This window comes from Puma concolor, chromosome D2 (assembly GCF_028749965.1).
Source record: "Puma concolor isolate L17-30 chromosome D2, mPumCon1.1.hap2, whole genome shotgun sequence".
In the NCBI taxonomy this organism is placed as follows: domain Eukaryota; kingdom Metazoa; phylum Chordata; class Mammalia; order Carnivora; family Felidae; genus Puma; species Puma concolor.
In genome coordinates this window covers 17,307,778-17,322,477 of record NC_141677.1, presented here as the reverse complement: position 1 = coordinate 17,322,477, position 14,700 = coordinate 17,307,778, and positions in this window count along the sequence as shown.

Below are 14,700 nucleotides of genomic sequence, written 5' to 3'. Positions count from 1 at the left end.
CCCTAAGAAGCCTCAGGGCAGGCAGTGTGATTTGAGAGCATCAGGAAGGCTTCCCACCCCACCCACTGCCCAGAATTTTCCATCTCCTCACTGTGCCTCACCTTCCACTAATTACCTAGTCACATTTCCGGATTTCAGGTATTCATTCATTAGCCTGTTTAAACAGAGGGCCTCTTTGGGAAAGTTACAAATTGCTGGTGTGGGGGGACTAAGGGAGAGGAGAGGGTGGGAAACGTTTTGATCTTGGGTCACACCCTGGCATGAATTCCTTTAATTTCATGTGTCGCATTGCTGTCTGTCCTACAGGGCCTAGCAGAGGGGTAAATTGTATTCCTCAGGCACTCCACTCCTCAGGCACTGCTGGCTGCCCGAGGACAAAGGAAAGGAAAGAAAACAGATGGTTAACTGATAGAGATCACAGTCATACAGGATGTGAGTCTCTATCAGTTTACAAATATCTTAGTAAATTACGAGAAAAAGGCAATCTTATCAATAGCCTAATCTCCAGAAGCCTCCAGACTCAGTTTCCTGGAGCCCCAACATCCTCTTCCTTTCCATAGTGATATTGGGAACAAAGGCAAGAAGAAAAAAACAGGTAAAATCCAATTTCCTTGCAACCTGCAGCCCATTGACAAATACTTGAGGCAAATACAGAGCGTAACATTTCTCTCTACTGTCTTAATGTTAATAAGGCTTTGCTAGAGGGGAAAACAACCTTAGCTTGACAATAGCTAGGCCACCGGTAATCTGTGAGTCTTTAGCATATGAAAATCTCTTTGGAAACTTCCTTTTTGACTTTACCTCCCCCAGCCCCATAGTATATAAGGAGCCACTCTTCACAACTCCAGTGCAGCTCTTTCTGCCCACGGGTCCTGTCCCCATGCCTTAATAAAATCACCTTTTTGCACCAAAGACATCTTCAAGAATTCTTTCTTGGCCATCAGCTCCGGAACCCCCCCCCATCACCCCCAATAGTTCGTCACCAGGTCATAGGGGCAGCTCGGATGATGCCAACCCCCCAGTTTTAAAGGCAGGCTCTGTGTTCTGGCATATGCTCAGTGAGGTGAACATATTGAAATAGGCCCCCCTTACATCAGAAATAACATCCCAGCATGAACAGAAATTTCTATAGAATGTCTATGATGCTAAGACTTTATTTGTATAAACCCAAAACGTAATTATGCAAGAGCCCACCCAATGTTTTAACACCCTGGAAAATGTCAGTCAGTGCCTGCATATTCCGCCAATATAAGGTACCTTTTAAAGTTCAGGAATGAAGTAATAAATAACTTCTGAAAATACAGTTAACCCTTGAACAACATGGGGGTTAGGCACGCCAACCACAGCAAAAATCTGTGTATAACTTTTGATTCCTCCAAAACTTAATTACTACTAGCCTACTATTGACTGGAGGCCATGCCAATAACACAAACAGTCAATGAACACATATTTTGTATGTTTATGTGTTCTATACTGTAGTCTTACAATAAAGCTAGAGAAAAGAAAATGTCATGAAAATCACAAAGAAGAGAAAATACATTTATAGTACTGTACTGTAGTTCTAGAAAAAAAAATCTGCATCTGAGTGGACTCGTGAAGTTCAAACCTGTGTTGTTCAAGGCTGACTGTATGGGGTTATTTGGTTTTTTGGTTTGTTTGTTTTTTGGTTTTTTTGCTTTTATTCAATTCTGAAACACTGGTATTCTGACGTGAAGCCAGAATGAGGCCCGGCCATCTCCTATTCAGCTAAATCAACCTTTTTTTCATATCTGTTTGTTTTTGTTTTTGTTTTGTTATTCACAAGTTCCTGGAGGTCAGGGAACGCAGACTTTTAATCTAGTGCTTTATTCAGTAACCCACACCTCTTCTTCGATTTTGTAGGTCAAGGTCTGGGACCTGGGCCTTGCAACACAGACCTCAAAGTCACTGACATCTGACACCATTCACCAAGAGGCAGTCTCTTCCCTGCATTCTGTCCTTCCTCTAATCCAACCACTTCTTCATTCCCACCCTGAATTCCTACCCACTTGGCATGTGCTTTCTGGAACATCACAGAATCTTTCTGTGCTTTTCTTCATAATTCTAAAACCTGAATAACTTAGGTTGTGGATAGAATAGAAGGAAGCTGAAAAGCACATTAAGTCTGATTGAGCTTTTTTTTCTTTTTTAAGTTTATTTAATTATTTTGAGAGAGACAGAGAGAGAGCATGCAAGAGGGGTAGACAGAGAGAGAGAGAGAGAGAGAGAGAGAGAGAGAGAGAGAGAGAATCCCAAGCAGGCTCCCTATTGTCAGTGTGGAGTCTGACTCAGGGCTTGAACCCATGAACCATGAGATCATGACCTGAGCCAGAATCAAGAGTGGGTCGCTTAACCGACTGAGCTACCCAGGCATCCCTGAGCTTTCTTTTTTGAGAATTTAATGACCTTAAATTCTGCCAGCCATTGAGAAGTGTACCTTCTTGTCCCTTTGTGGCAGAACCTAAAAGTAGAATACTTTGAGACCAGTTGTGCAATGTATTTGGCCAAAACTTTAGCACATGTATTTAATTCTAGACTCTTTGATATAGTTTTTCTTTTTTTAAGTTGGTGCTTTATCACCTCAAAATGTTGACAAAGAAAGAATTCACTGAAAATTAGAGCACACGGACATTCGTTTGAGCAATTAGGGTTACAATTTGGGAGACACAGATTCAGGTAGCAACCTGACTTGTGCACTGAAGAAGACAGTGAGGGAGGCAGAATGGCACCTGAGTGGCTCAGTCAGTTTAGTGTCCAATTTCGGCTCCGGTCTCCCGGTTCGTGGGTTTGAGCCCCTCTTCGGGCTCTGTGCTGCCAGCTCAGAGCCTGGAACCTGTTTCCGATTCTATGTCTCCCTCTCTCTCTGCCCCTCCCCCACTCACTCTCTGTCTCTGTCTCTCTCTCTCTCAAAAATAAATGAACATTAAAGGAAATTTATGGGAAAAAAAGAGAGAGAGAGAGAGAAGAGACTCTGAGCTAGACTCGCTCCATGTTGAGATCTCCTTTTACGAACCCTGAAGTTCATGTAGTCTGGAATAAGGGCATGGCTTTTTTTTTTTTTTTTTTTTTTTTTGGAAGTTTATTGAGGGAGGCAAAGGTATTTGGTTGTGTTTCTTTGAAGCTTTTGTTTAAATCCCACTTAGTGAGCATACAGTGTAACGTTAGTTTCAGGTGTACAATATAGTGATTCAACAACCCTACTGTACATCACGTGGCGTTTGTCACAAGTGCGCTCCCTAATCCCTGCCACCTATTTAACCCATCCCCCACTTCTCTCCCCCTTCAACTTTCAGTATATTCTCTGTAATGAAGAGTCTGTTTCTTGGTTTGCCTCTCTTGTTTTTCCTATAATCATTTGTTTCTTAAATTCCACATATGAGTGAAATCATATGGTATTTGTCTTTCTCTGACTGACTTGTTTTGCTCTGTATAATACTCTCTGGCTCCACCCAGATTGTTCCAAATGGTAAGATTCCATTCTTTTTTATGGCTGAGTAACATTCCACTGTGTGTGTGTGCGCGCATATCACATCTTCTTTATCCACTCATCAGTCCATGAGCATTTGGGCTGTTTCCATAATTTGGCAATTGTAGATAATGCTGCTCGAAACAAAGTGGTGCACACATCCCTTTGAATTAGTGTTTTTGTATTCTTTGGGTAAATACTGGTACAATTGCTGGATGATGGGGTAGTTCTATTTTTAAGGGTATTTGGTTTTTCGGTTTTTTTTTTTTTTTTAAGTAAGCTCTATGCCCAATGTGGGGTGTGAACACACAACCCCAAAATTAAGGATTGCATGCTTTACTGACGCAGCCAGCCAGGTGCGCCTCCAGGCTTTTCTTGTAGCTGCTATAGCACCCAGAACAATGCTAGGCACTTAGTGATATAAAAATTCTTTGAAAAAAAATCATTACTATAAATATATCATCGCTATAAAAAAAAAAAAGAAACAGACAATTTGGACAGGCATTTGCATCTCCTGATGTATGTATCTTGGTCAGCTTCCCTACAAGCTCACCTAATTGCTTATATACTTTCTAAAGTATACATTTTTATTTTTTCTAGTTTTTTTTTATGTTTATTTCTGAGACAGAGAGAGACAGAGCATGAGTGGGGGAGGGGCAGAGAGAAAGGGAGACACAGAATCCAAAGCAGGCTCCAGGCTCCGAGCTGTCAGCACAGAGCCCGACGCGGGGCTCGAACTCACAAACCGAGAGATCGTGACCCGAGCCGAAGTCAGTCATTCAACCGACTGAGCCGCCCAGGTGCCCCATAAAGTATGCATTTTTAAATGTTAGCCTGTTAATTTACTCTTGATTATCAAGTATTACCAGTGTTGAGCTATTAAAAGCACACAATATCTAGTAAACTATCATAGGTTTCCCATAATTTCACTTTTTTTTGTTTCAGTTTCTCTTTCGACACAGAAAGATTTATCAGACAGAATTGCTGCTTTGGGGAAATGATTTTCCTGAAATTTGGATGAGGATCGGTGAAAAAATGACTCCATTATTTGTTCTTAATTTTAACACTTTTTCATTCGCAAAGCTCCTGGAATATAACTAGTTTAAAAAACTTACTTGATGTGTGTTCACTTAAATTGGGCTTGACTTTGAACAAGGGAGGTGAGATTGGTGAGGGGCAGGGAGCGTGCTGGTCAGTTGGAAGGGGGGGTGCTTTGGGGATCAAAAGGTAGAGAGGCCGGAACACTGGTTTTTGTACCAGGCTGGAGGGTTTCAAAGTGCACGCTGTGACGTTTGGATTCTGTCTCCTAGGTAATGGGAAGCTATTGAGCGCTTTAGTCATTTATGTTTTTTTATTTTAAGTTTTTGTTTTAATTATATTGAGCACTTCAAAGGACTAAAATCTGAGCTTTGGAGGGATCAGTCAGAGGGCGCCTGGATGGCTCAGTCAGTTGAGCGTCCCACTCTTGATTTCCGCTCAGGTGTGCTCCCAGCCAGCGTCCTGGGATCAAGCCCTGCATCAGGGTCTGTGCTGGGGGTGGAACCTGCTTGAGGTTCTTTCTCCCTCTCCCTCCGCCCCTCTCCCCTGCTCTCTCTTTCTCTAATTTTTTTTTAAAGGTTCTTAAAATAAAGATCATTCAGGCACTTTCACGTCCAATAGATTGGAGGTAGATACAGAGCTTAGAGGCAGGGAGAGTAGTTGAGAGGTTAACGCATCTTTGAATCGAGAGGCAAGGAAGGTCCCAACCAGGTGGCAGAAAGCAAGGAATAGGAAAAAGAAATAAAAATAACCAGCGCTTGGTTCGTTGTAAAGCACTTTCTCGTGTGAGCCAAGAAATCCCTGGGAGGTACTTCCCAGAGTTCCCTCTAAGGAATGAGGGAGAAAGGGGTTCATCAAAGGTATTTGCTTAGCTAATAAGCAGTGGGACCTCCCCGCGGGGCCATCGTCTTCTTACTGGGGAGGTGCCTGAGGCAGAATCCAGGGAGCTATTTGGTTGTGGAAGGGCCTGGAGGGTCTGCACTAACGAGTGATGGTCACAATACCTAGAAGAGGTACATCACAGGGAGAGCAAGCCCAACCAAGACTTAGAAACCCTCTCATTGAATACTAGCCCTTTGAAGTTACAGAGAAAGACCAAGGAGAGTGCAGAAACCTAGAAAGTGCAGCAAGTGAATTACAGCATTTGGGAAGGACCTGCCACAAGTTGGCTTTTCTGGAGTGCAAGGTGAAGAGCCTAGCCCAGGAGGCTTCCCCAGATGATAAAATGCCCCTTGGGAGAGGAGAAGAAGGATCGCAAGAGTTTTCAGCAGTAACTGAACCTAGTGGAAGAGGAGAACGGAAAAGTGGGGTAGAGGAATAGAGTGGTAGACGTGAAAAATCAAGGCAAAAGGAGACTGTGAAATTAGAACGGGCAAGCTGGTGGGATGCTGGAGTTAATATCACTCATTCCTCCCTCCCTCCCTCCCTCCCTCCCTCCCTCCCTCCCTCCCTCCCTCTCCCTCCTCCTCCTCTCTCCCTCCCTTCCTCTCCCTCCTTCTCTCCCTCCCTCTCTCCCTCTCTCCTTCCTTTCTTCTATTTTAATCTATTTTGCACCTGGCAAGGAGCCAGGCTCAAAGACACAAATAAATTCCTCTGACATAATGAATGAAATGCATTGAAGAACATGGCAGTTATTTTCGCGAATGGAGTACGAGCCTCTCCTTAAAATCTGAGATGAGTGGGGGGACTACACTTGGTCACGCATCCACACTTCAGACCCTTCTGATTTTTAGAACTAATATTCCTCCCTGGCGGCTTCTAATTTTAAAAAGCCCCTTTCCTGCTCACTTATCTCCACCAAAGTCCCTACTTAGTCAAAATATGCCTTCCCAACAGTTCAAACCCTGGTTATACCCTGCTCGCTGAGGTTGTCTGGATGGCTATTTTCACTCCCATTGAATGGCTAACACACTCCTCCGAGATACCCTTTCCTTGGGGATAACATCCTTAGGCCCTACAGCTGGCTGTCTGTGAAGATATGGTTTTGAATTACTTTGCCCCCTTAATCACTCTCTGCCAGACACGGAGCACTTTGTCTGTGTTTTTCTTAAAAGGTAGTGTCCCTCTGTGAGTGAAAGCTTCCAGATGTGTTGGGCGACTTCTAAATAGCTCTGGAGTGTTTCCTTCATTTTACTGTTAGCCTCCTTTGTTTGAAGCTTAAAATCAAAGTCGGAGTTGACACATCACATTTCTGAAAAATAGTGACCTCATCATGCATCTCAACTTACATTTTAACTCCTTTTCAAATAAGTTGCAGAGAGAGTCTGTCCCCGTAAGTGTTAGCATTAAGAAAAGATAAACGAGTATATGTTTATTTAGGCAGAGGACGTTTCTGGAAGGACATGTACCAAAGCACGAGTAGGAAAAGGGGGGATTCTGAGGGGGGGATTTTTAACCTTTTGCTTTACACTCTTTTGTACTGTTTGCATCGTACATGAAATATTTAATAAAATAAAAAGTATAATCATAATTTTATTCTTAACTATATTTTGTCAATGAATAATCACATGACTCTTTTTGTATGGGCTACGGTGAATCTGAAAGCTTATTTTTGTGTAGCTGGATTTTTAAAAATTTTTTTAAAAATTATTTATTTTTTTAAAATTTATTTAAGTAATCTCTACACCCAACATGGGGCTCAAACTCACAACCCTGAGATGAAGAGTTGCACTCTCTGACTGAGCCAGCCAGGCCGCCCCTGTGTAGCTGGACTTTTTAACCCAAATGCAACACTTCAACTAATCTATATTAGATTTCATTTTATTTTATTCAGCCTATGGAATCCTATCTGGGAAAAGCCTTTTGAATCTTGATTTTTTTTTTAATGTGTCTTTATTTTTGAGGAGGTGGCGGGGGAGGGGGGGCGTTGAGTGGCAGAAGGACAGAGAAAAAGGGAGAGCAGGCTCCGTGCTGACAGCAGAGAGCCCGATGTAGGGCTTGGACTCAGGAACTGCAAAATCGTGACCTGAGCCAAAGTCCAACACTTACCCGACTGAGCCACCCAGGCGCCCCTTGGATCTTGATTTTTCAATCTAACTTAAAGACCTAGCTTTCCCCGAGTTACCTCATCTAGCAAATTAATAAAAATACCATTTATGGTAATAATAATGGCAGTAAAACCTAACATTTTGAAGGGCTTAATATATTCTCTGTACTGGGGTAAGCATTTTACAGGCGGGATCTAATTTACTCTCCACAAAGGTCCTTTGAGGTTGGTGTAATTATCCCCATTTATGGATGATGAAACCAAAGTTAAGAGAAGAAAATTAACTTGCTCATATTCACCCGTGTATATCTTGGTGGAGCCAAGATTTGCAATTAAGCTCTCTCTGACTCAGACCAAGTGTTCTTTTTTTTTTTTTTAATTGTGATGAAAAATACATAACGTGAATCCACCTTGTTTTTTTTTTTTTTTTTAAGCGTCATTAACCTACAGGGTTCTGTTAGCTTCACGCGTACGATAGAACGATTCAACAATTCTATGCATTTCTCAGCGCTCCTCTGAAGTCTGTCCTTGTAACAAGTGTTTAAGGGCACAGTACAGTATTGTTGGCTATGTGCCCATTACGCAGCGGCTGTTCTTAACCGCTGTAGTATCCACGCCGTCAGTGAAAGCGATGAACAGAACAGGGTCAAGGACGGAAACTTGTGCCTCTAGAGACCCTCCTCCTCCTCCAGTGTGACAGCAGTGTGTTGACTCACAGTGTTTGTGTACATTTCACTGTCACTCAACTGTGCGCGGTAGCAGGCCCTTTGAGGACTTAAAGCCAATATGAAAGTCCAACATGAAAGCCACTCGCCCCAAAGGGCTACTGATCACCTGAAATGTGGCTAGTCCAAAGTGAGGTGTGCCGTAGGTATAAAATGCACACCGGGCTCCAAAGACAGTATGAAATGAAGAACTTAAGACATCTCAGTGACAGTTGGTCACGTTGATTGCATGTTAAAGAGGTAATATTTGGGGTATATTTGGTTAAAGAAAATATATCATTAAAAATTAATCTCACCTGTTTCTTTTAATATGGGGCTACTAGAAAATTTGTAATTACAGACGAGGCTGGCATTTGTGGCTCACATTATTTTTCTGTTGGCCAACACTGGCCTAAAACTGGTCCTGGGCTCCCAAGGGCTTACAATTCATACATACATACATGAAAAGGTTAAAAACAATAACAAGCATTATATTATGAATATAAGTACCAAGCCAGAGTGCTACAGGCTCCAGGAGTTCCCAAAGGGGGGACCCTCACTAGAAAAGGGCCGAGGGGAGGGAGTTGAACTTTTCTGGACCTTTAAGGAGGAACAGAGGCTGGTTTTCCAGGACAGGGTCCACCATGAGGCACAACGTGGAGATGGGCAGTGGGCCTGTGAGCAATAGTGAAGATGATGATCTGAACAGAGCAGGTAATAAAGCCGGGGACCCTGCAGAGACCAGGTGGGATCGTTAACCGTGAAGTAAGGGATAGGGTCCTTGGACTTGTTTTTCAGCAGAGAGGAAGCATGGATATTCATGCAGGAATGATGAAATCTGTGGCGTGTTTTTCCCCCAGAAGATCTCACATATTCATCACTGAACCAAACGACTACTAGGGAGAAGCGTAGAAACAAAGAGAAAAATCTTTCTAAGAAAACATGGCCAATTGACCAGAGATGGTGATGCTTTCCGCTTCATATGGTAAGACGCTAGTGACCTTGACATGGCACAAATGCATCTCGGGACGCCTGGATGGCTCAGTTAGTTAAGTGTCCAACTTCGGCTCAGGTCATGACCTCACAGTTCGTCGGCTCAAACCCCACATTGGGCTCTGTGCTGGCAGCTTGGGATTCTCTCTCTTCTGCCCCTTTCTCTCTCTCTCTCTCTCTCTCTCAAAATAAATAAACTTAAACAAGAAAAAAACAAATACAGGTGCATCTCATGTGGGATTCCTTATAGACCCAGCTTGGTTCTTCTCCACTGTCTCTTCTTGTAGTTGGACCTGATTCTATTACCAGTTTTTTGGGACAATTCTGCTTTTGTTTCTTGGCCAGGAATCTCATGATCCTGAAAAGTCTTGTGAGAAGCCCCAGGGAGCAGAGTCAACCGCACACACCACGGTGGTGGAGAAAGGGAGAGAAGGAAATCTGGCTTTGAGCCCTGACAAGGCAGAGGTACGGGATGGATTAGTGGGGGAGAGGGGAGGAGCTGACCCACTGAAAGAAGGAAAGAACAATTAAGAAGCTAATGTTTTGGTCCATGCAGAGGTTAAAGCTGGCCCCTAGACCAAGGGCCTGGCTGTGAGTATAGAGTGGAGAGGAAGTATATGGGACATAATTAAAAAATAATAATAATAACCAAAACAACCAAAGCTGGGACCTGTAGTGCTTGGTGACTTTCTGTGTGGAGTTGAGAATTAGCCTCAGAGGCTATGTATGCCCCCTTTCTTTTTTTATCCTGAATAAATGAGAGTTGAGAGAATGACTTATCGCAGTCAGTGGGACTGTCACACACAATAAACGCCGTTCAGCTGACATGATTCAAGTTGAAACAAGCCATTCAAAAGCTCCCTTGATAATGGCCAGCATTTCCAAGAATCCTTTGGTGGGAACACTTATTTGCAGATAACAGCTTAACTGAAACCAAAAAGCATGGGGTTTCCCCACGTGGCATTGCTCGGTCTTTAAATGAATATCAGATAACGGGGTTAAAACTCGCTGCACAAGAGCGTGGAGGAAGGACCAAAAGCTCTCAGTACACACTGGCCGGGAATCCGCACAAAGAGCAAAGGGGAATCGGAATGTAAATAGAATGGGAGCATCAGACAGAATTTAGACAAAGTCATCAGTATCCGACGCAGCAGAGTGCAAGCCAACTGGGCTTTATTCAACTCTACAAGTTAACCAAACCGAATGACAATGAGTGGTATGGTCCTTTTCTTATCCTTCTGGTGGGTAGGACCAGAGCTTAATCACCAGTTAAATAGATTCATGCACTCACTGCAGGCCAATTTATTAAGAGTAAATTGAAAATAACTTTTAAAATCATGGCCCGCCTGTCATCTATCCCAGATGCCATGATCCACCATTGTTCATTTGTTTTTTCACTTTGTGGGTTTGTTCACTTATTTTTTTTTTTTTCAAATGTGCTATTTATTAAACACCTACCGTGTGCCAGCCACTGTGTTAGGTGGTAAGAATATAAGCAAATGGTTTCTTCGCCCAAGAATCACCAGAGACTGGCATATAAACTCAGAAGTTAAATAGAAATCCCGGGTCCTGCGATTGAAGAGGAAACCAAGTTCCCTGGGGGCAATGGTAAGTCATTGAAGGCTTGGTGGGGGGAGGGAGGTGACGTGATTGAGTGTTAGGGTTCATCCTCACTATTCAAGGGTTCTGTATTTGGGGATTCCGGATGTGCGAATTTGCCTACTTGCTAAAATTTATTTGTGACCTCAAAATCAACACTTGTGGCACTTCCATAGTCATTTGTGGGCATGTACAGAGAGCTGAAAATTTTGAGTCTCTCAGTGCACAGGCTCTCAGCTGAGGTCAAACAGGATGCTCTGTCTTCCTGTTTTAGGTCACACCGTAAACACTGTAAACCAGTGTCCCTTTTGTGGTCTATTTAGTGCCATGTAGTTTGCATTTCTTTTGGTTTCTGTTGGTGATTTCATTGTTTAACACAGCCCCCAAGCTCCGCGCTGAAATGTTGTCTAGTGTTCCTAATGCAAGGAGGCTGTGATGTGCTGTATGGAGAAAATACTTGCGTTAGATGAGGTCCATTTGGGCACGAGTAGCAGTGCTGGTGAGTTCAATGTTAATGAATCAGTGATATATATATATCAAATAAAGCATCTTTGAACAGAAACACCCATAAAGCAAGGCTATGCATTAACAGGTTGAGGAAAATGTTGTGACCGAAAGACTCTCAGGAACCCGATCCTGTATCTCCCCTTAGAAGGAATGGTTCAAGGGCACCGAGGTGGCTCAGTCGGTTAAGCACCTGACTTTGCCTCAGGTCATGATCTCATGGTTCATGAGTTGGCTCTGTGTGGACAGCTTCGAGCCTGGAACCTACTTCCGATTCCGTGTCTCCCTCTCTCTCTGTCCTCCCCTGCTTGCACTCTGCCTGTCTCTCTCTCTCTCAAAAATAGATGAGCATTAAAAAAAAAATGTTTGAAGAATTAAAAAACACAAGGAACAGTTCAACATTCACTAATTCAGCGTCCGCGGCAACCTCGTAGAACATAATGAATAACAAATATTGGATGTGTTTTGGGAAGATCCCTGTGGCAGCGTTGTCGTCAATGGATTTGAGCGTTTTCTGCTTGCCATCCTTGAATCTAGTTAGACTAGCATAACAGTTCATTTGATAAGATGAGGGCCTAGAGCAAGAGAGTAGCAAGAATGAAGATTCACTCATTCATTCGGTAACTATCTCTTGAGCACCTGCTCTATGGGGGATATAGCTGAGCACAAGGCAGGCAAAACCACTGAATCATGAAGCTCACTTGGGAGGGTGAAAAGAAGGGGTCTGACTGACAGATATCAGTGAGGGATCAGGTATGAGAGAAGAGAGAGAAGAGGTCCAGGGTGAGCCCAGATTTCTGTTTTGGGCAGCAGGGTGAATGGTGCTGATTCTCTTGAAGAGAAGGAAGGTAAGGAGGATGCAATGGAGAAGTCAGTTGGGTACATATCAAGTTTTTTGAGGTAATGGGGGAAGGTCCAATCAGAAGTCCAGTGGCCGGGGCGGGGGGCCTAAGTGACTTGGTTGAGCATCTGACTCTTGATTTCGGCTCAGGTCATGATCTCACAGTCGTGAGATCGAGCCTTGCGTCAGGCTCGCGCTGACAGCATAGAGCCCGCTTGGGATTCTCTCTCTCCTCCCCCCCCCCCCCCGCCCCGTGCCTCCCGCATGCTCTCTCTTTCTCTGAAAATAAATAAATAAACTTAAAAAACAAAGCCCAGTGGCAGGTAAATATACGGGCCTGGAGGCGGAGAAAGCAGTCTCTTCTCTTGCCCCTCCCAAGATGGACTCCAGGCAAAACTATGAAGTACAAAAAGACCTCTCAGAGCTTTCCTGATTCTTGGAACCCATTGGAGGAGAACTGCAGAGGCTCTGGACCTCTAGGTGTAAGTCTATCTTTTAAACTAATGCTTTTGGGGAAACGAGTGGCCGGGGGAGTTGAATTTATTAATTGTTCGTATACGCACCTCATCTCCTCTGCCAGTTTTAAGCTGCTTGGTGGTAGAAGTTGTGCTTTGCTCCTGATTGGAATCATCCTCAGCATCTGGCGCAGTGCAAAGGACTCAGTAGCTGGTGGAAAAAGATGTGTAGAATCAATCCTAAAAGTGGGGAGTTTCAAGTCGAGAAGAAGGAAGGGTGATGTCAGGGCAGGTGGTACGGTGAGAGGTATCGCTTAAATTGTACGCTCTAGGTCACTACTGATTTTTACCAGGAAGCAGGGACTTTGACATCTTCTTCCCTCCTGTGGCCCCGGGGCCAAATGAAAACCTGGCATATAGTGGGCATTCGATAATTCTCGGCTGAATCAGTTATGCCTCCATTTTGCTCTGTAACTTAACCACTGGTGTTAGAAGAGATACAAAGAGCACTATGTGTCCATTCCGCAGTCACCAAATTTCTAATCCAGAGTGGGAACAGTCTCTTTTAGGGAATGAAGGCTCTAGCTTCCAAAATTTAAGGGCTTTCTGACTGTGGCCATATGGGGGTCACTGGTTCCAGAGTTGCTCTCCAGCCTTAAACAGCTGGCAAACTGGACAAACCCTAGGAACCGGATGGTTTCAGATCTTAGGCAACAGGCGACAGATGACTGGTCCCTGAGAGAGAGAGCAATCCAAATAGGGAGAGTCTTATAATTTCCCTGGTTTTCTGTCCAGAGGCACTTTCCAGAAGCCAAGCAGGATGGGAGGTGGAGACGCCGGAGAAGTCAGGATGGACATTTGGAGAGACAGAGGCAGCTGGTACGGGCAGGACACTGGAGAGGAGAGAGCTGTGCAGAGTGGTCCCCAAATCAACAAGGGGCGACCTTGAAGTCAGCTGAACACTCAGCTGTGCGTGCATGGGGTGTGACACCAAAGAGCCACCACGAGGAGCTGTCTGCTGAACTGTTGCCGGAACCGCCACGGGGCTAGGAGACGCTGTGTTCCCACCGGCCAGAGGGGACAGACGCTCTTGAACCTGTACATCCGATGCAGAAACCGGAGGCTCACTTCTTAGCTGTAGGACTCTACTACTAGCTTTACATTAAGACATTTGTTGTATTTTAATTAACCAAATTTCCAAGAACTGGCTTTGTCCTTAGGACCAAGAAAAAGTCTTATTTTCCTGTTTCTATTTTTCTTTATTTTTAAAAAAAATTTTTAAAGTAAACTCTACGCCCAACATGGGGCTCGAACTCACAACCCCGAGATCTAGAGTCGCCTTCTCTGTCAAGCGAGCCGGCCAGGTGCCCCCTATTTCTGTTTTTCTTAGTGTTTAAATATATAGCTTACCTGTTTTCTACGTGCTCAGATCGCCCAGCAACACCCTGACACCATTGGTTTGAAACTTACAAGTTAGAAATTTGTGCATTTTATTAGGAAATGCTATAAAATTAGAGCAACATCAAAAGAAGGTTAATTTTTATTTGTATTCATGCACCTCTGCATCCTTTCATTTTAAAATCAATGACATTTGGGGGGGCGCCTGGCTGTCTCGGTCAGCGGAGCATATGACTCTTGATCTCAGGGTAGTGAGTTTGAGCCCCACGTTGGGCGTGGAGCCTACTTGAAAAAGAAAATGGAAAACAGAAAACATATATGACATTTAATAAAAATTAAAGGAAATTAAACGCTATTTTTAAAAAAGTGTTTATTTATTTTGAGAGAGAGTGCGCGCACTCGTGTGCGAGTGGGGGATGGGCAGAGAGAGAGAGAGAGAGAGAATCCCAAGCAGGCTCGCGCCATCGGCTTAGAGACTGATGCAGGGTTTGATCCCACAAACTGGGAGATCCTGACCTGAGCCCAAATTAAAAGCCAGACACCCAACTGACTGTGCCCCACAGGCGCCCCTTAAAAGTTATTCTTTAAAGTATAAATTATATAACAGAGAGAAGAAAACACGTGGGAGAAACGAAAGTTGGCCTATAATCCTGTCGCTCGCAGATAACCATTCTTTGTACTGTGTCTTTTTAAAGAAC